Source organism: Carcharodon carcharias, chromosome 6 (genome assembly GCF_017639515.1).
Source record: "Carcharodon carcharias isolate sCarCar2 chromosome 6, sCarCar2.pri, whole genome shotgun sequence".
Classification (NCBI taxonomy): domain Eukaryota; kingdom Metazoa; phylum Chordata; class Chondrichthyes; order Lamniformes; family Lamnidae; genus Carcharodon; species Carcharodon carcharias.
The window spans coordinates 124,947,944-124,953,947 of NC_054472.1; positions in this window are offsets into that span (position 1 = coordinate 124,947,944).

The following is a 6,004-nucleotide window of genomic DNA, read 5'->3' on the forward strand; positions in this document are numbered from 1 at the left end:
GCTTCACTAATCAATAGACAGAGTGAAAAAGACAGTGCTAAGTTGGAATAATGCCTGAAGAAAGTTAGATTGTAAAACGTATGTATGACATTTCTCATCAATTGAATTTTTGATTTAAAAATCACACTTTTTTTGTGTTCAATGAAAATTCCTGTTCATCTATAAAACTGTCTCTGTATATGTACCTGGTAAGTTACAGTTGTTAACTGGACCTCAGTAATGACATCAACATTGAAATAATATTTATATGGATGGTGACTTTTTCAGTAAGATTGCCTTAATAGCAGTCTCTTAATTAGTGCAGAAAGAAACTTTTTTAAAAAATGGGAATTGGCTCTACCCCTCTGGATGTGAAAATAGTGCAACTTTATATGAAATCTTTTTTGAAGGCAGTGGAAAGAAGCATGTAGGTACCATTTAAAGAAATGTACCAATGTTTAGTACGCTGATGCTGGCATAACTGCAATTTTTATTAAGTTATACTTCTTATTTGTGAAACTTAAATGGTGGTGCTGGTTTGATTATATTATTAACCAAAGATGGTAGAATTGGCTTTAAAATGTACTTCTGAGAATATTTGCAAGCTGTTGCATGAATTTGGCTAGTCAGGTAGGCTGGAATGCAGCATTGAGGCCACAATCAGATCAACCATGATCAAAACAGGCTCAAGGGTTCATATGAACTTTTGGGGTTTTAAGTCAAATAAGCAGCAATAGTATTTTGAGCTGGCTGTGATGATTGGTGGAAATGCTTAGCAGGTCTGGCAGCATCTGTGGAGAGAGAAAACAGAGTTAAACTTTCAGATCAGTGACCTTCTCATTTGATCTGAATTTTTAACCCTTGTTTCTCTCTTCAGATGCTGGAAGACCTGAGTATTTCCAGTGTTTTCTGTTTTTAGTTTGATGGAAATTATTTTTGCTTTTGTGTTGACTTTAAGATTGTTAGCCTAAGGGTGGCAATATCCATGATTTTCCTCACCACTGCAGCTTAAAAAGTTTGTTTCAGTTCCTGACCCTGCACTCATTTAGTTAAGCCATGATCTTATTGAATGGCAGACCAGGTTTGAAGGGCCAACTGGCTGCCTTCTGCTCCTATGTTGTATGTTCGTAATATAGAGGAAGGCTTTTTTGGCTTTTTCAATACATTTAATTTTAAAGTTAGGGTATGGATTCAAAGATATACTCAAAAGCACACAGTTTTGGTGTGACAAAAATGATTTACCACCACATTTTAAATAATGTTTATTAAGTGCAAAACAGTTGATCCCATTGACATAAATGATTCCAAGAATAATGGAAATAAAGATTTGAGTTAGATAAAATTAAGTCAGTAACTAGATCTGACAGCATTTTTGGTTCTATTTCCAATTACTAGCCTGCACTGCACACCCAAAACAGTCTGACGAACTAAGTGATTAAGAAACTAGATGATCTAGTATGTTTCTTATGTCGCTACCTCTGACAGCTATGTAATTGTCAAGTCGTGTGTTCATACAGTTTCTATGTAGTTTCATCTTGCAGCCCATTGAACAGATTGTAATTAAGGTACTATTAATATTTGTGATTCCAGATCTTCAGTGTTAATCTTAGCAATTAACTTACAGGTTATCAGCCAAATAATAGAGAAGTTACTATATTTCTTTGACCAGATTTTCATTGTTAAAATTTTTAACTTTTGAAGAGATGTGTTTTGGAGTATTGACTTCAGCTGGTTGTAGATGCATGCAACAGATATAGCCTTGTGCTGGAAGCAATGCCATCGTTCATTTTGCTTGCCACGTGCCTTTGATGTGATTCAGCCTCCTCCAGCATCACTGATGTCAGTCCTTGGTGAATCACTGCATGTGATGTGAAGAAGCAGCTGAAGGCACTGTGTACAGCAAAGCCTATAGGACCTGAAAACATACCAACTGTCATACTGAAGACTTGTTGCAGAACTAGCTGTGTGCCTATCAAACTTTTCCATTACAGCTACAATACTGGCATTTGCCCACAATGTGGAAAATTGTGTGGATCTGTCCTGCCCATAAAGTCTGATCTGAGAAATTACTGCCCCATCAGCAAAGTGATGGAAGCTGTCACCAATAGCGATGTAAGGCAACCTACATGTTAACCTGCTTGCCAATTCTTATTTGGATTCCATCAAGACCATTCGACTCCAAACCTCATTACAGCCTTGGTCCAGACATGGACAAATGAACTGAATTTCAAAAGTGAGGTGAGAGTGAATACCCTTCACAGCAAGACAGCATTTGACTTGAATGTTGCATCAAGGAGCGTAGGTAAACGTGAAGTCTATGGGAATTGGGGAAAGCTTTCCTTTTGGCTGCAATCATACCTAGCACAAAGAAAGATAACAGTCAACAGCCATAACCAATCAACTCGATCCTAAGACATCACTGCAGGAGTTTCTCATGAGTTTTAGGCTCATCTATCTTTAACTACTTCACCAGTATCCTTCCCTCCATCATAAGGTTAGACAATTGTGCAGTGTGCAACGTTATTCACAACTCCAAGATAATGAAGTCTGCCGCATGCAGAAAGACCTGGGCAATATTCCGGCTTGCTTGGGTTGATAAGCAACATTCATGCCATAAATGTGCCCATCTCCAACAAGAAAGAATCTTACCATTGCTGAATCCCTCTACGACAACATCTTGGGGACCAGGGGGTTTACCTCTGACTGGAAGCTTAACTGCATCAGCGATATAAATACTGTAGCCCAAGAGTAAATCAAAGGTTGGGAATCCTGTAGCCCGTAATTGCCCTAACCTTTAATTCCCCATAGTCTGGCCATCATCTATAAGATACAAGTTAGGAGTGTGATGGAATATCCTCCATTTGCCTGCTCTAACAAGACTCAAAGCTCGACACCATCTAGGAGAAAGCATCCTGCTTGATTTGGCACCCCATCCACGCTTTAAATATTCACTTCCCTTACTACCAACATACAGTGCCATCTTATGGTGATCAAAGTTACACCCTGTAACTCCAGGTGTGGTCTCAAAGTCCCATACAATTGTAGCAAGACTTACTTATTGCAAATGCATTGGAGTATGAAAATAAAGGCCAACATGATATTTACCTTCCTAATTGCTTGCTGTACTGCCTGTGTTCCTTGTACAAGTGCACCCAAGTATCTCTAAACATTAACATTTGGAAGTTTCACACCTTTTTTAAAAAAAAGTTGACTTTTCTGACTACCAAAGTGAAAAACCTCACATTTCCCTGCAATATACTGCATATGCTATCTTATTGCTCACTCACTTAACCTGTCCATATCTCTTTGCAGTCTGTGTCCTCCTTGCCACTTATATTCCTACTTATCTTTATAGTCATCAAATTTGGTTACATTATTTTTGGTATTTTGATCTAAGGCAATGGATCTGAAACTTTAACATCCTGCAAACCCCTTTTTCATGAAAATGCCAAATTTCGCGAACCCCTCGCACCTCTAAAACTAAACGTATTCTAGGGATTTTCTCCCGTATCTGAGCATAAATTACGTAAGCGGTGATCTTGGAAATGTAAAATTTGTTTTTCTTGCAACACTGCTGTACATTATTAATAATTACATTGTTTATCATTATTTAGCAAAATGCAGTAAGTGAAGGGTAGCTACTAATACAAATGAGATGCACAAAATCAAACCTAGTTACAGCATTGCTAGACTCCAGGTGTAATTGATGGGGGAATAGCCAATCATTTCCAGTCTGGCCAGATTATGCCACCAGTTACCACTAAATGGAGCCTTTAACATTGGGCGTGAGGGCACATGTCTGTAAAGATGCAATAAAGGCATCTTTGATTTTCTACCAGCAAGAGGAGCAACACCCTACCATTCTGATGAGCAAACATCTTCCCCCAGTCCTTCAACAATAAGGCAAGGGACTGGGGGAGGACTCCAGAGAAGAGGTAAGGGCCCTGGGCCACACCCATCATCGGGGGACTTGGGGACAACTTCATGACTCAGAAGAGATTGGGAGGTGAAGGGCCCTGGCCCACAAAGATGGTGTCTGTCTGTGGGCCAGGGCCCTTCCCCTTCCAACCTCATCTCTAAATGCGGAAGTTCTCCTTCAGAATTTACCAAAGAGGTTGGGAGGGGAAGGGCCCAAGCCAGGGCTGCAGAAAGTATTGTCGAAGCATCAAGGATTTACAGATGATGTTGGGAGGAGGGGAAAAGCCTTTGCAGGTGCAGGAGAAGGGGGGTATGGGGAATGGCCAGCCATGGAGGTAAATTAAAATGCAGTTACTTACCCGAAAGCTCCACTCCTACAGACACAGGCAGCACATGACTCTGAAGTCCAAGCAGAAGACACAGCACACCTGACCACTGACAATTCTTCAACTTCATGTACAGTTTTGAGGTGTGAGACAATGCATTCTACTTGGCAAATGATTGCTGTTGTCAGAATGACAGCAATCGTTGGCCAAGTAGTCTGTCAATTGGGATAGTGTACATACCTGATTGGCTGCTTTTGGACATTAACCATCTTGAATGATATCCTACTTGGCCAATAAGCGCCACTCCTCCCCCACCCCCAACCCACCAAGAGTTTGGGCCCCAGTCATTTGGTGGGCACCAAACTGACAGCTGTCATTACCTGTAACTTTGGTGCGGAAACGCTTCTGCATCCGCCATTAAGGAATTTTTCCTGCAAATCCACCCCCCCCCCCCCCCCCACCAAATATCTCATGAACCCCAGCTTGGGAACTACTGATCTGAGGCATTATTAACATTAATTATTGCCTGCCAACTTGAAAATGCCCTGTTTATCACTAATCTCTGCTTCCTGTGGGTTAATCAATTATCCATCCATGCCAACATGTTACCCCAATTCCATGAGTGCTTATTAATCCTGAATATTAACCTTTTGTATGGCACCTTATCGAATGCCTTTTGGAAATTCTTTTCCTATTGTTCCTATGTCCCTTTCATTTCAACAGAACTAGAAGGCAGGCAGCTCTTTCCCCAGCACTGACTGCTCAGATGCTGGGGGCCTAGGTTCTCTGGTCCTCACTTCCATGTGCCCCCTCTCTGATTGCCTTCTCATGGCCTACCCACATTGTCTTATTAGCCATGAGCCTGAGAGCACTTTGCTGAACCTCAGTGAGGCATTGAATGGCCAAGACAAGGTTTTCCTCCATCCTTCCTAAACTGGTGGTCTATGTGGTCACTGGTCAGAGTCAGCATGTTCTCGATTGCTTACCACATATGTTGCTTCCTCTTGCCCACCTCCAGCCTGAGCACTGAAAGCTGCTGAGCCTCACGTTTGGTGCTGACCTTCACCTGCCACATGGAAAATTGCAGCACAGGCTGAAAGTGGCCCACATGCAGTCAGGCTGCCCAATGCCTCCTCCCATCAGACTTAAAACTGCAGTGAGGATTGTGTTATGGCAGGCAGATGGTAAATGCCAAGCTGCCCAAATCCCAGAGGGAAACTTGAAGCAGCTGCCACAACTATTTGCAATTTGTACTTATTTTGAGATGAGGCTTTGAATTCAGTAAAAAGGCCACCAAATCTTGTAGGTTTCTTACAAAACTAAATTAAACCTTTATTAATAGAAGAAATGATTTTAAGCACATCCATAGATCTACAAATTACTATGATAACATTTAAATTCCCTAATTAATTTAAACCCCAGCTACATGCCCATTGAGGCAATAGTGAGATACATAGATTTTAAAAGACCCAGGCAAAGTAACATGATACCCTGAGCAGCCGAATTCAAAGTGAGTTTTTCTCAGCTTCAGTTCCTTGTAGACAGCAGCTTGAGGCTTAGATGTTGGAGGCATCTTAGAATTTGATCTTAGAATGCCTGCCTTTACACACAGTCTTTTCCCCTTTATACATATTTTCCCCTTTGAATGCAAATTCCCATTGTTTCACTATATCTTTGGACTTTATCTCGAACAATAAAAATCCATCAAAGTACCAATTTTACCAGTAATCTTTGGGAAAAATAAACACATTGTTTCTTAACTTCTCCTAGCTAGGTGAAAC